Source organism: Sorghum bicolor, chromosome 8 (genome assembly GCF_000003195.3).
Source record: "Sorghum bicolor cultivar BTx623 chromosome 8, Sorghum_bicolor_NCBIv3, whole genome shotgun sequence".
NCBI lineage: Eukaryota > Viridiplantae > Streptophyta > Magnoliopsida > Poales > Poaceae > Sorghum > Sorghum bicolor.
The window spans coordinates 54,032,102-54,052,180 of NC_012877.2; the positions used below are offsets into that span (position 1 = coordinate 54,032,102).

At 41.8% G+C, this 20,079-nt stretch overlaps 1 long non-coding RNA gene and 1 pseudogene across 1 annotated transcript; one reads left to right on the top strand and one right to left on the bottom strand.

The window, feature by feature from the left end:
- Positions 9,990 to 14,930, bottom strand: LOC8068800 (annotated as a pseudogene).
- LOC110429820 lies at positions 15,413 to 15,781 on the top strand. The gene is made up of 2 exons (XR_002446985.1): positions 15,413 to 15,506; positions 15,607 to 15,781. It is a non-coding gene; the product is annotated as an uncharacterized LOC110429820 (long non-coding RNA).

The window sequence follows — 20,079 nt, forward strand, 5'->3', positions numbered from 1 at the left end:
GTAAAATTATGATTTTTAGTGGCGGTTCCTTAGAAAAACAGCCCGTAGAAATACATGATTTGTACAGGCGGTTTTCTTAAGCAACGATTTTTAATGGCGGTTCCTTAGGAAAACCGCTTGTAGAAATACCACAGGCGCGTGATGACTAAAATCGTCTGTGGTATAAAAAGGGGGCGTCGGCTTTGTACTCTTTTCTACTAGTGAATACTAATTTGTTTCATCTTTCTATATTCAAATGGATGGAAACAAATTGGCATGCTTCTCCCTTCAGTTAAATCTGTGATCCAATCACTTTTCTTTCCACATTGAACAAACGTGTAATATTGTTGTACAAAGTACCGCGAATTGATTCAGTTACTTATATGTTTCTCATGAGAGGTTTTATGTATTATTAACTTGAGTAATAGTTTACTGCTTTAAACTATTTCAAAATTGCATAAACAAGACAACCAAATTAGTGACGTGGAAACAAAACATGTCTTTAATATATAATCAACGACGTGTCTTGTCGAAATACGTCTCTGATGTGTTGGCTCTAAAGAAACATATCAGCAAAGTGGATCAAGAAAATGCATCCGTAGTGCTCTTTGGTCCACTTCGCTGAATCTGCGTGGCCACTAACAAGCACAACAATTGCAAGGACTCTGTCCAAGATCGCCTGCTCCAGACGCATACGAAAGTGTAAGTGTGGAGCTTGGCCCCTTCTCTATGCTCACAGTATACGGTTATATCAGCTTGTATAATTCTTCTAAAGATGCCTGACAACCAAGAAGGATCTGCATGTGTCGGCTATTCGTTGTTCTCTTCAATTTGATAAATTCCATTGGTTAAAATGGAAGCTAAAAACAATTCACTTTTCAATAAGTGACATCAGACTTTCCTCTCAATGTACGTACAGTTGCTGCTGCATACGGTAGCATGTTCTATAGAGGCCCATCCAACTAGAGGCTAGAATTTCTCAGTACTAGTAAATAAAACTTGATGACATTGCCATCAACTAGAGAAACAACAAGTGAGCATTTGAATAGAGAGAATCTCTCACGGTGAAGTTTAAATAGAGAGATCAATACAAGTTCTATTTCTGACGCGGGCACATCCACAAAGACTCCCTCCATCTTGTATGTAACATAGTACATTCTAACATTTAAAATTTGTAGTCAAATAATATAAGACATTCTAGAGGACAAAACCCAGATTTGCATTAAATAATTTTTATTAATCAGGAAATAAAATAAGGATACAAGCGTCTTTTATATTCTCTCTTAGTGTGTCTTAAAATTCTTAGAATGCACAATATTATAGGATAGAGGGAGTAGCTAGCTCTTACGGTCAACTCATAACAAAAAAATAAACATAATTTTTTATCAAATTTGGTTGCCCTCTTGCCTCCCAGAGACGTCGTATGCTACACTGATATAAAACTACCACATCATAGTTGGTCTTCAGCATGAGAAGAATTATTGGTACGAGGAAAGGAAACGATTTAGGCATCTAGGCATCTGCATCCAATCCAGATTTTCTATATCACCTATTAGCTCTAAATCACCACTAGTGCACAGTGATACTTCAGACAACCTGACTGACGGCACTATTACGAGTTGTGAACTTGTCATTGAAGTAAACAATTGTGATTATTCATGAGTTTTGAAGCTTGTAAACTTCTGTTTCTAAATGGTACTATTTATGGAAAGTCAAAATGAGACCCTTATCAAGAATACTATGTTCAAACCTTTTTTTATGAATAAAACCTGCATTCAACTGTAAAAAAATGGTACTGCCAGCATGTATTGAGAACAGAGACCACATCCACTGTATATCACACGCACCACAACAACCCCTATGCCTATCACAAGCTAGGATGCCCCGTCTTCTCGACTGCTTGCGGACCACAGGCATCGGAGATATCTAGCTGGGGTCCCTGCAACCGTCAGTTCAACTTTGGTGACCTTAGGGGATGACATCATCACTGGAGAAGTGCCAAGGAGCTTGCCACAGGACTCTGTGCAAGCATGCCAGAGAGAGATCTAGCATGAGACAGTGCTGCCTCTTTCATTCCGGAGACCACCCAGCCCTAAAAACCGAATACTATACATTCTACGGGTAATTTCATCAACTTTCTATTGAAAGATATAGGAGGCAAAGATGTGGAGTGGTTGTGTCTTTTGACAAGAAGGGCGCTGCACTTTAAAACAGGGGTGTGGTTGCTGGTCGTGGTAGAACTGTATTTCTCATTGATTCTTGATGGTATCTGGGCGTACAAAAACACTATTGCACAGAACATATTTAGAGGCAGTGGAAATTTTTTTTAGATAATGAATAAAAATATCCGGCCTCTACATCCGGAGATGTACACAGCCAATTATTATAAAATACCGAAGCAAAAAAGAAAGAGCAGTCTCTGGCCTTGAACAAGGACCAGGAAACTAGAGCAAACTATAAAAAAGTTTCCAGCCTTTATTTGAGATATCTAAGGCAATAATTTTCAGCTTTTTGCTTATTGCCGAGAGGAAGGCTTTAGCTTGCTCATCACGCTGCAGCTGCGCCCAAAAACGTAGCCAGAATGCTCCCCTGAAAATAACCTGCATAAAACGGTTAGTTTTGAGTTTGTTAAAAATAACATCATTCCGGCAGCGCCAGATAGCCCAGCAAAAGGCAGGAACCCCAACCCAGATCAAACTTCTCATCGTCTTATTTTGATTTTGAAGCCAAGTGTCAAACATATGGTTAATGGATCTTGGTTGGGTTAGATTAGTAGCTAAGAAAATAATCCTCCAAATAGTTTTGGTTAAAGGGCAATCGATGAATAAGTGTTGTCTCATTCATATTGCAGCAGATACATTTCTGATTCCCTTTCCACTTTCTCCTGGCGAGGTTGTCTTTGGTTAATATAACACCCTTTTGGAGAAATCAGAGAAAAAATTTTATCTTTAGAGGAATTTTCAGTTTCCAAAGTTTCTTATGATAGAAAGGCTGGTGCTATCCATAAAATGGAGATATAGAGACCGGACTGAATATAACCCAGATGTGGTTAAGTTCCATTTAAAATAGTCGGAACCTTGCACCAGACCGACATTGGAAAAACTTGGGCTACTAAATTTAGCCATTGTAAAATTTATTACCCACTAGAGCCCTTCTAAAGGAGATACTTAGAGGGCTAGATGACATCACTTTAGATACAGTTGCATGGGGATCACGCACTATGTTATAAAGAGAAGGGTATGTAACTTTTAGAGGCTTATCTCCAACCCATGAATCATCCCAGAATCTCGTCTTGGTCCCATCTTTAATAATAAAGGAGCCTTTAGTGAGGACCTCATCATTTATTCGCATAAGGCCTCTCCAAAAATGAGAATCATTGGGTAAGGGTTTTGGATGTTAGGTATTTGTTTTATAAGAGGGTCTGCCATGTGCCGTCGGAGTTTATAAGGTTTACCAACCACTTTGCCAATAGGCATTTATTCTGGAGTTGTAAATCTAGGATCCCTAGCCCCCCTTGGTCCTTTGGACGACAAAGAATGTCCCATCTGGTAAGTCTATATTTATATTTGTCTTTAGACCCTTGCCAGTAATATCTTGATCTAAACTGATCAAGATTCTTGAGAACTCCTTTAGGGATCTCGAAGAAGGACATCATAAACATGGGTAGACTGCTTAAGACTGAGTTAAGCAAAATTAATCTTCCCCCATAAGACAGGTTTTTCGCTTTCCAAGAAGACAATTTTTTCTGAAACCGTTCCTCAGAGTTCAGGAGCTGTCTATGATGCATTGGGATCCCTAAATACCGAAAGGGATATTCACCAATGTTACAGCCAAAGAGACTAGTGTAATAAGATTCCATCTCTTTCGCAGCCCCAAAACAAAAGATTTCACTCTTGTGGAAATTGATCTTAAGGCCAGAAAGTTGCTCAAAAGCACAAAGGAAAAGTTTCAAATTTTTTTGCTTGTTCTGGGTCATGGTCCATAAAAATAATGGTCTCATCAGCATATTGTAGGATAGAAAGACCATCATCTATAAGGTGGGGGACTATACCTCTTATTTGACCATCGGCTTTTGCTCTATTAATAAGAAGAGCTAGCATATTAGCGACGATGTTGAACAAGATTGGGGACATGGGATCTCCCTGTCTGAGGCCGCGTTTGGTTTGGAAGTATGGCCAATATCATCATTGACTTTAATACCGACACTTCCACCAGTGACCATGCTCTGAACCCACCTACACCACATGGGGGACAAACCTTTCATACGTAAGGTTTGCTGTAAGAAAGGCCACTTTACTTTATCATAAGCCTTTTCGAAGTCAATTTTGATAATAACCCCATTCCTTTTTTTAGTATGTAGTTCATGGATAGTTTCATGTAAAATTATTACTCCTTCCATGATGTTTCTGCCTGGCATGAAAGCAGTCTGCGTTGGGCTAACTACTATTTTGGCCACCAAATTCATCCTATTTGTGCCCACTTTGGTGAAAATTTTGAAGCTCACATTGAGAACACAGATTGGTCTATATTGCTGGATTTTGGTAGCATTATGTATCTTGGGGATTAGAGTAATGATTCCAAAGTTCAAGCTGTAGAGGTTAAGAGCTTCCCTATGGAGTTCTGCAAAGAGGTGAAGAAGGTCCTCTTTGATAATTCCCCAGAACACCTGAAAGAATTCTGCAGGGAAACCGTCCGGGCCCGGAGCTTTATTATGCTCCATTTGGAAAATTGCATCCCTTACCTCAGATTCGGTGAATGGCCTTATTAGAATATCGTTTTCTTCCTGGGACACTTGCGGAATATCTGAGATATGATCCTCCACAAGCGTGATCTCAGAGTGCTCAGGTTGTCCGAACAGGTTCTTATAATAATTTGTAATGTGGCTGTTGAGACACGTGTCTCCAACTAATGTGCCTTGGTCATTCTCCAGTTTATAGATGTGTTGTTTACGGTGTTTCCCATTGGCCACTAGATGGAAGAAGCGAGTGTTAGCATCACCCTCCAGCAGTGTTTTTACTTTGGCACGCTCATACCATTTTAGTTCCTCCTCTCTCGGAAGGGTAACTAGCCTCTCTTTTAGATAGGCTGCCTCATCAGTCGCATTTATAACTGCCCACATGAGCCATCAATTGGAAAATTAAAGTTTTTACATGCTGCGTTTGCAAATTGCAATAGCTCTAGGAAATCTCTTTTCATGGACGGTTTGCTTTAAACAGCTGCCCAGTTCCAAATTTTTGGGTGATGTAAATAATTTCATCTACATTTTCCTCATTCTCGATATAGAGGCAGAATTAATGAATCCATTATCTAGAAGAACATTTTCCTATTCAAAATTCGAACTTTACACAGCTCATTCTTGTTCAATTCATTTGCATTATATCTTAATTTATATGTAATTCATGACCATGTATCCTCAAGGAAAAGTGCAAGGCAGGGGTGAACATGTACGTGACAAAATCCAAATTTTCTCCTCGTGATGTAATAGGTGAAATTGTGATTGTTACTAATCTGGGGCATAGTTTTTCTCTGATTTTTGGAATGTATTGTTTTATACTTGTGACCATTATGAATGCAAACATTTGGGGCAAGGATCTTCATTATATATTTGAGGTCTAGATGAATTATCTACTTTGTGTTATGCCAAAGTTATAAATTTACTAATGCATTTTTCTAACTAATTTTTTGGCGCATAAACTATTTGAAAAGAAGATATATCGAATGTACATTTAAGTATTTACTAGCAAAAATGCCCGTGCATTGCAACCGAAAAAAACTATCAAATCTATATCTATACCTCTATTATCTAACTATATATACCTATACCTAATAATAAAGAGGCAAAATTTTAGGCTCTTTTTTTCGTCCATCCATTTTTTTGTCTGTCTTCCTCTAACTAACGAACGATAAAGAGTTTCTTTTATCTGGACTTATATATATAACCCATGCTCATACGAGTTAGAATAACTTGCATCTAAACCAACATGGAGTAGAAGTCCTAATATAAATAGATTCCTCACATCCTAAGTATTCTAAATAGAACTCTTAATAGTCAAACATAAAAGGATAAGAATTACGTTTTTTATTTTGTTCCGCTTTCTTTATTTAGTTAGATGTCAATCCGAGGCAAAAGAAAAATCAAAGTCCTAATCTGTAGTTCCTTCTTCTTTTTCTTTAATACTCCCTCCATCCTAAATTATAAGTCATTCTCTTAGAGAGTCAAAGCATTTTTAATTTAACCAAATTTATATGATAGCATAATAGTATTTATGATACCATCTAAATATCATTAGGTTCTTTATTAGTTATATTTTTATAGTAATATCTATTTGATGTCATAAACCTTTCTATTTTTTTTATAATGTTGGTCAAACTTAAGATGCTTTGACTCGCCAAGATTCTTAGAATGACTTATAAATTAGGATGGAGGGAGTAATAAAAAGGCAAAATTTCTCGTCGTTTTGGATTTTGGTCGAGCCCAACTATTCGCTCGTTTCAGTCTAAAATTAATTGGTTTAAACTTGTGTTAGGCTTCAAGTTAGATTTAGCCTATAACTTTTTTTCCCTAATCCAATTGGACCAGAAGTCCTCGTGTCATAAACAGAAAATAAGCTAAAAATATTAGAAAACTAGATCCGAATTAAAGGAGTATTATTTAATTAATCTTTAGACTGGCGGATATATAAAGATATGGTGGACTGAAATTTTCACAATTATATATTAGAGAAAGACTTATTTCTTAGTATTTTTCTTTACTTATTTTTTTATTGTTATGTAGTAAAAAGGCAGTCTATTAATAGAACTCGTCGGTCGTGTTAGTTAGGAAAAGACGTCGGACGTGGAAGATTTTCTTTTTTGCCGTAACTGATTTCCATTTGTAAGATTTTTTGTGGTAACTTTTTTTTTGCCGTAATTGGTTTTCTTTTTTTTCTCCCATTTGTTTTTATGGTACTTTTTTACGCGGGGAGGGTTTGATTTTTTTTGCCGTAATTGTTTTCCTTTTTTTGTTGTATTTTTTAGATTGAAAACGGGAAGTTTGGCTTTTTTTAGAACTTTTTTTGGCGTATTTTTTTCCTGGATTGGATTGGAAACGGGAATGTTACCGTGAGTTCGAATTGGATACGAATTGAGCTGGTCATCGAAGAGTGCTGGATGTAAAAATTATGCCATGTGCGGGATGTGCGGATCGGATACTGTGTCAACATGGATAGAGTCGAGACAAGGTCAGCTCGCAACTGGCCCGTGAGAACCACCAACCACGCGTTCCCGATAGTTGCACGTCTCCGAAGTGCACGTACGGAGACCACACCGCCCCCGGGGCAAGGCGGACAGAAAGGTGGACTGAAGAGGGTGGACAGAATATCTTTTGGGCAGACTGAAATTTTCACAATTTAGTAGTAGGTATAGATAAGGACTACAATGAGAAGGCCAAAACATGGATTCGTGGTATTACTACCAGAATCCTGTTCTCTGCCGTGTGTCCAACGGTTTACCGAGTGGTTTTTTCCGTATTCCTTTTGGGTTTTTTCATTTCAACTTCCGCTTTGCCTACAAAAAATTTGCCGTGCAGTTTTGACGAGTGTGCCACTCGGCAAAGGCTTTGCTGAGTGTATTTGGGCAGTCGGCAAAGCACTAGTGTCTAGTAGTGTATGTTTAAAATTCTTTAGAAGAAAAAGAATTAAAAGGGACATGTGGATGTCGTGTCATCTTCTCTCTACAGAATTTTGAAGTACAATCATCAGCAAGCAGTAGAATTCTCACTTAGTTCTATAATAGAACAGGGAGCTACACTATGCCAAAACTGTGAGACACCTCATTCTGCAGTGACATCCGATTGAGAAGCGCCTGTAATGTTTTAGTAGAGACGTGTCTGCTTAACTCATGTCTATAATGAGTTGACTGGAACATGTCCTGATGACATCTCATCAGAGACGTGTCTCAAGAAGATGCGTCTCTGAGGACAAGCTGACGTGTTTCAGTAAAGCGCTTATTATGTACTATAAACACCTCCGACCAGCTGGAAATATTAGGAAGATTTTTTTAAACAAGAGGCTAAATGTGGCCGCCCTTCAGGTTTCAGCTGTTGGTGGGTACATCCATAAGCCCTTCAGCTCTAACCGGAGCCAGGGGTGATGTGACTATATGACAAGAGTCGAGACTCTCTCTCTATATAAGAACCACTAGCTGGCATACTGCTCTCCAGCTGGCTAGTCGAGGCTGAACACAGAGCTGCACTTAACTAGCTAGATATTAGCCCCACACACAATGATTGTACGTATTATGTAGTAGATAACTCACTCACATGGCAAGGATCATATCCAGTACCACGCACTACTATTTTAAACCATAAGATGTTTTGGCCTTTCGAATGCACTTAGGAGAATTCCTGACCGTTCTAAATATTCCTGACGGTTTTATAAAAACCAGCAGGATTAATTTACGTAGTGGAGCGGGAACAGCCCACAGAGAAAATGGCGGATGGCCAGGTGGAGGTCACGGCAGCTGTTGAGGTGGCGATGATGGGGGATGTGGTACGTAACGTGGCAGCAGAAGCGAAAGCAGGCTCGGGTCCAAATGGTGTGTTTGGGGGATTGATTGAACTCAATTTCCAGCTGAACTTTTCATTCAACAAGTGTTCCAAACTTGTACGCGAATCCTAACAAACTTGTCCTAAACATAAAGAAACAAACGACTCCTAAAGGATATATAGGATCTACTAAACTAAATGCCTAACTCTCTGGAGTTGCTGGTGACCATGCACGTGTGCGTGTTGCAGCTTGGCGAGCTCGTCCGCTTCCTTCGTCGCGTCCGGCTTCGCTCGCCCGTCAGCCTCGGCTCCACTTCCTCCATTTATAATTGTTGCCGTCCATAACATAATTTTACATCAATCTCCATGGAAATCGATTGAATAGACCAAATGAGTCAATCAATATGGATCTGTGTGGTGAGGTTTCTTTGCATATCTCAGTTCTGTACAAAAAATGACATCTGTTAAAAATGGCAGAATTTACACTGTTTTTGTTTCCACATATGGATATATTTTGCCAAAGAGTAAACTTTATTTTTCTCATAAACAGAATGCTTTGTGATAGACAACTCTTGCATTCGGCAAAAGTTTCCAAACCCTTCTTTAATTTCAGTCACTCTTTTATGCATGACATGTAGTAAAACACAGTGGCGGAGCTCGTCAATTTTCAAGCTGCTCACACGGGATCTAATATTGATAGATAACAAAACTAGCTCATAAATACGTAATTTAGATGATACTCAATTGCACTTTAAATGTGCAACGTAATTGATGGAAATAAAAAAGTGATTAAAAAATATGTAACTAATGTTTGTGTAATTGTCATACGAGCAGAAGAAAAAGGATTTTGATCATTTCATTTCATTTCATTTCATTGTGCAGCTCTATATCTAAAAGGATTGTAATTTTTTTAAAAGTCTTTGTCGAGTGCCTCCTGCAAGGCACTCAGCAAAGAATTTTTCTTAAAAAAAAACTCTGCCATGTGCCTGATCTTTGGCACTTAGCAAAGCTGCGGAATTTTTTTTAAAAAAAAATCTTTTGCCTGAGTGCAAGCGTGATAGCATTCATATCATATTGAAGACCACCATAACACAAGCGGAGGACAGATTTCATCACAAGTTGGCTGGGCTCAATATCTCAGGCGTTCAATACACAAAAACAAAAAACAAGACACCAATATCTTAGGTGCATATATACATTTGTTTCTCATCATAATAATTCAAAATCGAGACATTTAAAATAGGTAGCTACTACAGCAAACTCCTTTCCTCGACACTTGAACAATTTAACTAAGACATTTTGGCTTCCACTGTTTCAGTAGGAGCCTTGATCAAAAGACCCTTTGTCGGCTTAGCCAAAAGGTCGGTGAACTCCTGGAACAGGGTCTTCATATACTTAGTCTCAGTCCAGAACTCAGGAGTAAGGAAACCATACGTCTTCATCAGACAATCAAAGGTTGCATGCAATTCATAAAGATGTGAGCGTGTGACATTAAAGTTGTGTGTTTTCCACACTAACAAAATGAAATAGACAGTCTACATCCATATATTCACTAGAGCTATACTCAAATAGGGATCAAGTGATTAGCTATACAGTACATTTGGGATCAAGTGATCAAATAATCGTAAACAACCTAGAGTTCATTGGAACAGTTAGGTAGCTTCTTAGAACAGAAATTAGATTCGCCTACAAAAACACAAGCATCAAAACATGAATAAAGTCAGAAAAATATGGAATGGCTGGATAAAGTACAAAATTTGTGTATGAATATAATAGGGCAGGCTTTACATTGGCCAGACATGGAAGAAATTTGTGCACAATTCAATATAAAAGACAGATTGCACAGAACAAGAAACATAAGCACAAGAAACACAACTCTGTATCAGTCATTTACTGGTTTCAACACCATATGCCATACGTAGTGTTATGGTAAGCAAAAAATAACACCTGCAAGAGTGCACCAGTGGGCAGAGCCAGCCCTGTTCCATGCTGTCACTGGACAGAAGATTTTCAGTGTTGTAAATTGATGTTCATATATGTGAAGGTGAGGCACGGCGTAGTAGATGTACAATCAACGGAATGTGCTGAATCACCTTATTATTATTCTATTTAACAAACCCTAGGAAGGAAAGTTATAAATAACACAGAGCCCAAATAGTAACAAATACAATTAATTTGACTAATCTAGGTGAACTACACTAGTTAACTTCACAGTTACAAGATGCGCAAATCACCTAACTTCCAACGCCCAGTATACAGAGCAACAAAGCCATCAATGAGCATGCAATACAGGATTAGGCAAAGATCTAAGCTGGTATACCTTGCCTACCCACAGTGTCTTGGTGAAGCCATGGGACGAGGTGAAGACGTCCTCAATTCCAGCGAACTGGAGGACATTCTTGGGGACACAGGCGGCGACGATCCCGGACCCCTGGGCGCCAGCGGCATGCGCACGGTGACGGAGCCGCACTTGCCGGTGACCTTGCAGGGCACGGTGTGGGGCTGTCCGATCTTGTTTCCCCAGTACCCACTCGTAACAGGCACGACCGAGAGCTTGGCGAGGATGATGGCACCGTGGATGGCCGTAGCGACCTCCTTGGCGCACTTGACGCCGAGCCTGACGTGTCCATCGCCTCGCCCATGACCACGAACGCCTTGAACCAGGTGTGCTGCATGGCGATGGTCTGCTTCTACACAGGAGTGATCTTCATCACCTCATCGTTGAGCCCCGGGAAGACCTGCTCCACGTTCTGGTGCTCCTTGACACGAAGCGAGTGCAGGTGTGGCGTGTTGGGAGCGTTGTGCTGGGGAGCAGCGGCGGCGCGAATGGTTTCGGAGGGCGGAGCCGTGGAAGCTGGCGGCAGATTATATATAGCCTGAGAAGATGGGGTTAGGGTTTGGGGAATGAGGAGTTGGGCTGGGCCGTGAGATTGTAGTGAGCCGCCAAGTCTGGTAGGCCATGAATGGATGGGCTCTTTGCCGAGTGTCAGATCAAGAGCATTCGGCAAAGAAATTTTTTTTTTTAAAAAATATTTTTAAAAATTATTCTAAAAATACTTTGATTTAAACAAAATCGTAGAAAAATTTTTGGCATGTTTCTCAATCTTTTTTATATTCATTTAATTTATTTCATTTAATTGTATTTTTCAAAAAATGTAAGTTTGAACCATAAGTGCCTCGAATAATGAATTTAATGATTGAGAAAATGATATCCGTGTTATTTAGATTGGATTGAGACTGTATCTACGAAGATCTATAAAATTTCGAACGTGTGCATGTCCTAGACTCCGCAGACTATGAACCAACAACTTATGCACCATTCATTACTCTCTTAGAACGGTAAGCCAAGTAAAATATGCATACAAAATTTTATAAGAGTTTGACAATAACTTGCAGAATGTTTTCAATATCATATGGCCTATAGGTATTATAAGATTAAAGGGGAAGGTGCGAGTTAGAAATACAGGGGCAGCCTTTGAGATTCTTTTATAAGTGGCCGGTACGTATGAAAGTTTACCAAGTTATTTTCACTAGCTATATACATAGAATACGCATCATGTTGCAACTCACAAATATGCTCTTTTTATTTATATAGTGTCACAAGCAACCACTCGGATCGGTCCACTGTGGATTCTACGTCACTGAGTTTATGAGAGAGGGCAGAAGATAAATGACTAACCCTTATAAGATAATTAATGCTCTAAGTAATTAAGGTTGTGTGATTTAGGTTGTTAACTATGTATTATGAACATTAAATATATGATGTTTTCTAACTTCCTATGCAACAAAAATACTTTGAAAAGGTGAAGAGCATGAGTGAAGCCACTTTATACAACATAGTTGAGGACCCCTACAAATTATTGTTGAGAGAAGTCATTCCCAGCTGTTGACACCGTTTTTGGGCACGTGTCCATGATTGGTAAAGTGTAGGTTGGCAAGATAAGACGGCAGTGCTTGATCTACAGGTTGAGTTGCCGATGAAGATGATTGTCGATGGAAGGAACGTGACCAAGTCCATAGGTGATGATGTGTTTGTGCCGATGGCTATGACAAGGGAGTGTGCCGATGATACGGAGGGAGAGCCTGGAAGTTGCCGATTGACTTGTGGGGGTGTTCTAGTTTGTCACGTGATGATAGTTTTACGTTTTCCTTAGTTATTTAGATCGTTTTGCATACGGATTCTGTTTAATTTGGAATTCGAGTTCTAGTCGTGTCTGGTTGTAGCTCTTTGAGCAGGGTATAAATGTAGACCCTAGGGCTTTGTAATCAAATACATCAATCAATCAATCAAACACCAGTTTTTACTCATATTCCATCATCTACTATTTCGACGACTTCGTCATACTTTTTCCTTTTCATTACGAGTTCTTAGGAATTCGTCGACTTAAGCTCGGCGTGTTCTCAAGTTCCGCGTGAATACCTCTTGGCCGTGGCATCCGGGCGCATCGCTGTTGTCGGGACCAAAGTATTCGAGTTATCACCTTTGCCGATAGTAAGGTCAAATCGGCTGGCACGCCTTAACGTTTAAATCGGGTATTAGCCCTTTGTGTTTGCAGATCTAGCTTTTGCATCAACACCAGCGAAGGGAAATATCACGATCGGACCAGCACCCTAACAAAGCCTGAATAAGGAGCGCTAAGGGAGATTAGTAGGCTAAAGATGCATTCCATGACACAGTTGTATCTCCATCTCATCACCTCTAAGGCAGTCTCCATGTCCATCTCCTAGAAGATAGTCTCCATCTGCATCTCCTTGAAGGCAGTCTCTAGCTTCATCTCCTCAAAGGCAGTCCCCCCCTTCCCTGCCACCAAAGAACCAGCAGAACAGGTGGCACCTCATAGGCCCAACGAAGTCCCCGGCGAAGAAGAAAGTGAAGGACCGAAAAAGGCGACTAGAGGGGGGGTGAATAGGAGCCTCAAATTTCTTTCGAAATATTTGGCCACTGTCCCAAAGTCACTCCCGAGAACAAGCGAAATCCCAAAACTAAATTAATCAAGACATCCAGTGTAACCCAATTTAGAGCTCAATCGACTAGGCTACAAGAGAAACAAGAAATCATGACAAAAAAAAATAGATGAAAAATACCAAGAAAAATTAGCCTGAAGGACACTAAAAAAAACTGCAAACTGGTTAGCACGGAAACATCAGAAGATCACCCACTGTATCTAGCAAGCAAGATTCTGAAAGAGGCAAAGCATCACTCAAGCACAGGGAAGCGTCGCTGCTGATCTGCACAGAAAATATGCAGGCACTGCTGAAAGTCCAATTAACAAAAACTGCTGCTCCTGCTCTTGGAGATGTGCGTGCTGTTCCTAGTGGACTGAAAGTTGTAAATCACGGATGCAAGAAGCAAGCTTCTGGGCGAGTGCAGGACCAATCAAAAACAGAGCACGAAGACAACATTGGTCATGGCACAGGAAGAGGCGTTATCTACTCTCATTTGCACAGAGCCAAGACGACACACAGCAGGTAAATCGATGAACACGCACTAGAGAAAAAAAAGGATGAACGAAACTCACGCCACAGAAATAACAGACTTGCGAGCCTGATACAGATCAGGCAGAGATCAGCAGCCCCGACGAACCAACGACTAAGCACCAGGTCACTGCTTGACGTCTGGTAGACGGCCACGGAGGACCAGCGCCTGATGCGCTTGCTGCATCCACAGGAGGACGTTAGGGGGCGATCCGACCTTGAACTGGAACCAGGAATAAGCAGCGAGCGCTGCTCTGAGAAGCGCGCACGGTGTCTGGCGCCGGCGTGGATAGCGCTGCTGCTAAGTCTGCTCCTGTTCTCGTCTTCTACGAGCAGAAAAACAGCGAACCAAAAGAATACAGAACGAACAGAAAACCAACTCGATCTCCTCGGACACAAAAGAATTCGTTGTCAAACATAGCACAAATGAAATTTAACCTTGCACGAATCTATTTCCCAAAAAACATTGTCTGAGATTAACCCAAACTCCGGGAAATTGAGATCTTAGCCAAGAACGAAAATAGAGAAAAATGATGAACTCAGAGAAACAAAAATCACAGGCAAAAGTGATGACTCCCGGAGGACAACTGGAGGATTTGGGCCTCCATTCCCACTCAAAAATCAGTACAAAACACCCCTAAAAATAGTTCATAGTCTCTCTGCTAAAGAACCAGAAAGAAAGGGGAGAGAGGAGCTACGGGGAGAGGGAGAAAGGCTACGAAAAAAACTGAGAGAGAAGGGAGAGGTGGAAAAAGAAGATAAAGGAGATAGGGAACTCCTTATTTATCAGACATATTACATATTCCCCAAATGCCCGTAGATATTTTTCAGAGCGAACCACCTAGCCTTGGGCACTATGGTCCAACTCGAGTTTTTCTGATCCGACGGCCACCGCGTCTCCTCATCGGTAGCCTCGCTCTGAAGCGATCTCACCGATGCCGCCACGTGCCATCCGTCCGCATCGGGACCTCCGCCCGGGTTTTGAGGCCCAAACCCGCGAAACCCGCCGCGAGTAGCGTATCTCGTACGCGTCCCCCGCCGTGTACACTTGCGCTTATCGATGTCCCAAGTGTCAGTCACCGCAGCTGGCCACCCGGTCATCTAGTCCGTCAGTCCAAGCCTCACGTCCGCCCTTCGCCGCAACCGGTGCGTCAGCACGGCACGCCCTACTTGACCTTCACCCGACCGCTGCCACCGCATCCAGACTCCACACCTGCACATCACGAAGCCAAGAGACAACGTTTCAACACATAACCCTGTGCCAGGTTATCAGTAGAACCACCGAACCAACAACCCACCAAAATGTTGGCATGTTGACAATCGCTCATCACACAATAAGGGTGCTCCACAATAGTTATGTAAAAACCATGTGTTCGCAATCTCCCCCTTGATGAGTGCATTGTCAACACCAACACAAAGCCAGAGAAAACCAACTCATGAGTAAGCTCGAAACGGGTCACTCACAATGAGTAAAGCAAAGCCAACAACTTGGTCCCCAAAGACATGGGCAACGGCTCGACACAACCAAGTAAAACACAGCTAGCCCTCAAGAAGAGGCAAACAGGCTCAACACCGCTAGTAAAACTTGAAAAGCCAGAAAACAACTAGACCCTCCAGAAGAGGCAAAGGCAACACATCTAGCAAAAGCAACTCAAATGCAACTCCCCCTGAGCAAATGCAATCTCTCTCAAATGAATGCATGTCTCTCTTTTTGTGTGTAACTTTCTCCCCCTTGTTGACACATGCACTTATCAAGATTTGCCCAAGGAGTGCAACTCCCCCTCAAAACATGCTATGAATGCAGGAAGTACACATATACAAAAGCTTCAGGAGTATAGCAATCAGATTGAAAAGATGCTCTAGGTGGTGCTGTCATGTGTGTATAGCAATAAGTACAAGTGCTAGCAAATGCTCAAACTGATCAAGTGAAACGAAATATGGCATTTGAGCATTTTTGATCAATTTTAAGCAATTGTAAGAAGGAGTTCACCACTGAAAGTAGCACATAGCAGGTATAAGCAGGAAATCAACCTAGTGCTAACAAGTGTATACAAGGTGAACTACCCCAAGCAGCGTTCATACATCATGTCAAAGACTAACTTTAGACTTGTGTTTCATCAAATTTTCATTTTATTGGAGTTTGCAGCATATCACAAGGTTTAGTCAAAAAACATGTGTGAGTGCGAGAGGTTATCTGTACCATCAAACCAACTTATCGACCATGCCAAGCCTATGTCAGAGACAATCACAAGCTTAAGACAATGATCTCGGCATCCACTACAAGGCTCAAGTTCATCCATAAGTGCAATTGGAAGCAGTCTCGATACCTTGACGTAGGACAGTACAGACCCATCTCGATCTTTTCTTTTCACTTAACTTGATTTTCAATTTTTAGCACAAGAAATTACAAGTTGCCCAAGCAAGTGTATAACTCCAAGCATGAGACATAGCAACCTAGCATATAAATGATAGCTCAAGTGACCTCAACACATCCTACACATGCTAGTTGCCAATCACAATGGTGAACAATTTTCAGGTTTCAACAAGTTTATGTCAAGTTCACAAGTTATAAAATATGCTTAGCTCATAACATGCATCAAGTGATCAAAAGGAGCCTAAGCGACAAGCACCATCATGTACATACAAGACATATCACAAAGAGCATAATCTCAATCTAACAACTATAATCATGAAGCTCAAAATGCTCTAATATACATGATGAGATGAAATGCAATGCAATATGATACAAAAATAAAATAAAAGCTAAACTAAAAGAAAACAAAACTAGAGTACAAAAACCAAAGTTCCCCTCAACTAAAAAGGGAAACAAACTCCAAGCTCCCCTCGCAAGCGAGCAAACTGGGCTTGGTCAAGGGGTTTGGTAAAGATGTCTGCAAGCTGATTTTGGGTATCAACATGGTGTAGGTCAATATCTCCTTTCTCATAGTGGTCACGCAGGAAGTGAAAGCGAACATCTATATGCTTGGTTTTTGAGTGGAGAACTGGGTTTTTAGCAACGCTTATGGCACTGGTGCTATCACAAAGCAGAGGCACTCGCCTAAACTCTAACCCAAGGTCTCTCAAAGTGGCTATCATCCAAAGCAACTGGGAGCAGCAAGCAGCAGCAGCAACATACTCGGCTTCTGTGGTGGATTGAGCAACAGAGGATTGCTTGCGAGAGGACCAAGACACAAGAGAAGTCCCAAGAAACTGGCAAGTCCCCGACGTGGACTTGCGCTCGACACGGCAGCCGGCATAATCCGCATCAGAATAGCCACGAAGAGAAAGAGAGGAGGAAGCTGAAAACCAAAGACCAAACTCAGGTGTGAAACAAAGGTACCTCAAGATCCGCTTGACGGCTTGACGATGAGATGTGCGCGGTGAGGACTGAAAGCGCGCACACAAGCAGACCGCGAACTAGATGTCCGGTCTTGTTGCCGTCAGATACAGAAGCGACCCGATCATGCTTCGGTACTCCTTCTGGTCCATAGCTTCTCCTTCTTCATCTGCATCCAGGGCCGTCGTGGTCGACATGGGCGTCGAGAGAGGCTTGGCCTCGCCCATATCGAATTTCTTGAGTACATCCTTGGTGTACTTGCCTTGGTGCACAAACGTCCCTTCTCTAGTTTGCTTGATTTGTAAACCAAGAAAGAACGTCAACTCGCCCATCATGCTCATCTCAAATTCCCTGCTCATAGTTTCTGCAAACTTGCCAACAAGTGCATGAGAAGAGCCACCGAAAATGATATCATCCACGTATATCTGAACCAAAAGAGTGTCAGTGTCTTGCTTGAGGAGAAACAAAGTTTTATCAACAGAACCCATTTTAAAACCCTTTGCAAGCAAGAAGGCTTTCAAACGCTCATACCAGGCTCTCGGGGCTTGTTTTAGACCATACAAGGCTTTGTGGAGTTTAAAAACATGGTTAGGATACTTAGGATTTTCAAAGCCAGGGGGTTGTCTCACATAGACCTCTTCCTCTATATACCCATTCAAGAACACACTCTTCACATCCATCTGATACAGCTTGAACCCTTTTGAAGCTGCAAAGGCTAAAAAGATCCTAATGGCTTCTAGACGGGCAACAGTTGCAAAGGTTTCCTCATAGTCTATCCCCTCTTTCTGGCAAAAACCCTGAGCTACCAACCTAGCCTTGTTCCTCACTACCACCCCATCTTCACTCTGTTTGTTTTTGAAAACCCACTTGGTACCTATGGGATGGCAATCTGGTGGAAGTGGTACTAAAACCCAAACCTTGTTTCTCTCAAAATTTTCTAACTCCTCATGCATAGCGTTAACACAATCAGGATTAGATAGTGCGTGTCCAACATCTCGAGGCTCAAAAGAAGCAACAAAAGCAGAATGAGCGAAGTGTGAGATGTGATATGACCTGGACCGCGTGACTCGCTGGTCAATTTCAGCAATCATGGTCTGAGGTGGATGGCGACGCTGAATGTGTCGAGGTGCTTCCCTTGAAGATGTCGCCTCCCCCACAACTGTAGCTGGGGCCTCCTCAGGGATAGCCGGTGTAGGCTGAGGAGGCTGCTCGATCGGACCCCAAGTAGTGGAAAAAGAAGGATCGGGGCCGTCAGCCGAAGTAGTCGTCGAAGACGCGAGAGGGGCAGCCAGTGGTGTCGGCTCGGGATCACCCCAATCGGCATCTTCTGCATCATCCTCAACAAAGATGCTCTCACCAATCTCCTGATCACCTGCACATTCAAAGATAGGAGAAAAACAAGGCATAGTCTCATCGAATGTGACCTCACAGGTCTCCACGACTCGGTTAGTTTCAAGGTTAAGTACACGATATGCATGAGAATGAGAAGCATAACCAAGAAAAATACCGTCGGAGGACCTAGACTCAAATTTGTCCAAATTACCTTGCTTCAGGATGAAACACTTGCAACCAAACACCCTGAGGTGACTTACCTTGGGTAGTCTACCAAATCGCAACTCATAAGAAGTCTTTTTCAAGAAGGCTCGAAGAAAAATGCGATTGGAAACATGACAAGCGGTGTTGATGGCCTCGGCCCAATATCTCCTAGGAGTCCTATGCTCATCGAGCATCGTCCTAGCCATCTCAACAAGGGTCCGATTTTTGCGCTCAACAACACCATTTTGCGGGGGAACATAAGGAGAGGAAAACTGGTGCTCGAGACCCAAAGAAGCATAGAAGGTATCGAACTGAGTGTTTTTGAATTCTGTGCCATTGTCACTGCGTATAGCTCTCATGGCATTCTTAGGCAACTCAGTCTGTAACCGAAGAATCAAATCTCGAACGTGAGTAAAAGCCTCATCCTTACCCTCCATGAAAAACACCCAAGAGTAGCGAGAAAAGTCATCCACAATCACTAGAACATACCACTTCCCTCCCTCTGACCGAACCCGAGCCGGACCAACCGTGTCCATATGAAGTAGCTCACCGGGTCCCTTGGTCATGACCTGAGTCACAGGAGGGTGAGAAGCGGCAACCATCTTCCCATGACGACAAGGGTGACAAACCAAATCCTTCTCAAATTTCAACTTGGGCAATCCTCGGATTAAGTCAAGTGAGCTCAACCTAGCTAGTAAGTCAAAGCTCAAATGACCAAGTCTCCTATGCCACTTCCAAAGATCAGAAGAGGATCCAGCCACAAGACAAGAGCCAAAAGAGTGAGAAAAATCAGCTCGAAAGACACGACCAAAAGGGACAATCTGGCAAACAAGATTTCCCTGAGAATCAAGAACTCGAGACAAGCCGGTCTTAAAACGCACCTCAAAGCCATCCTGAAGGAGTTGCGAAACCGAAAGCAAATTGAAATGCAAATTCGAAACCAAAGCAACATCCTTCAAGACAAAACTCTCATTGACCCGAATGGTCCCACGAGAAAGCACCTTACCTTTGCTATTGTCCCCGAATGTGATGTACTCCTTACATTGCACGGGGTCGAGGCTGGAGAACCATTTTGAACTTCCGGTCATGTGGCATGAAGAACCGGAATCAACAAGCCATGTGTTCTCCAGGCCTCCGATCTACATCAATAGAAAGACATGGGGTGAGCAAATGGCACAACACTAGGGTTAGTAAACTGTGAAGGATACCAGTGTTGGGTCATTTGCCC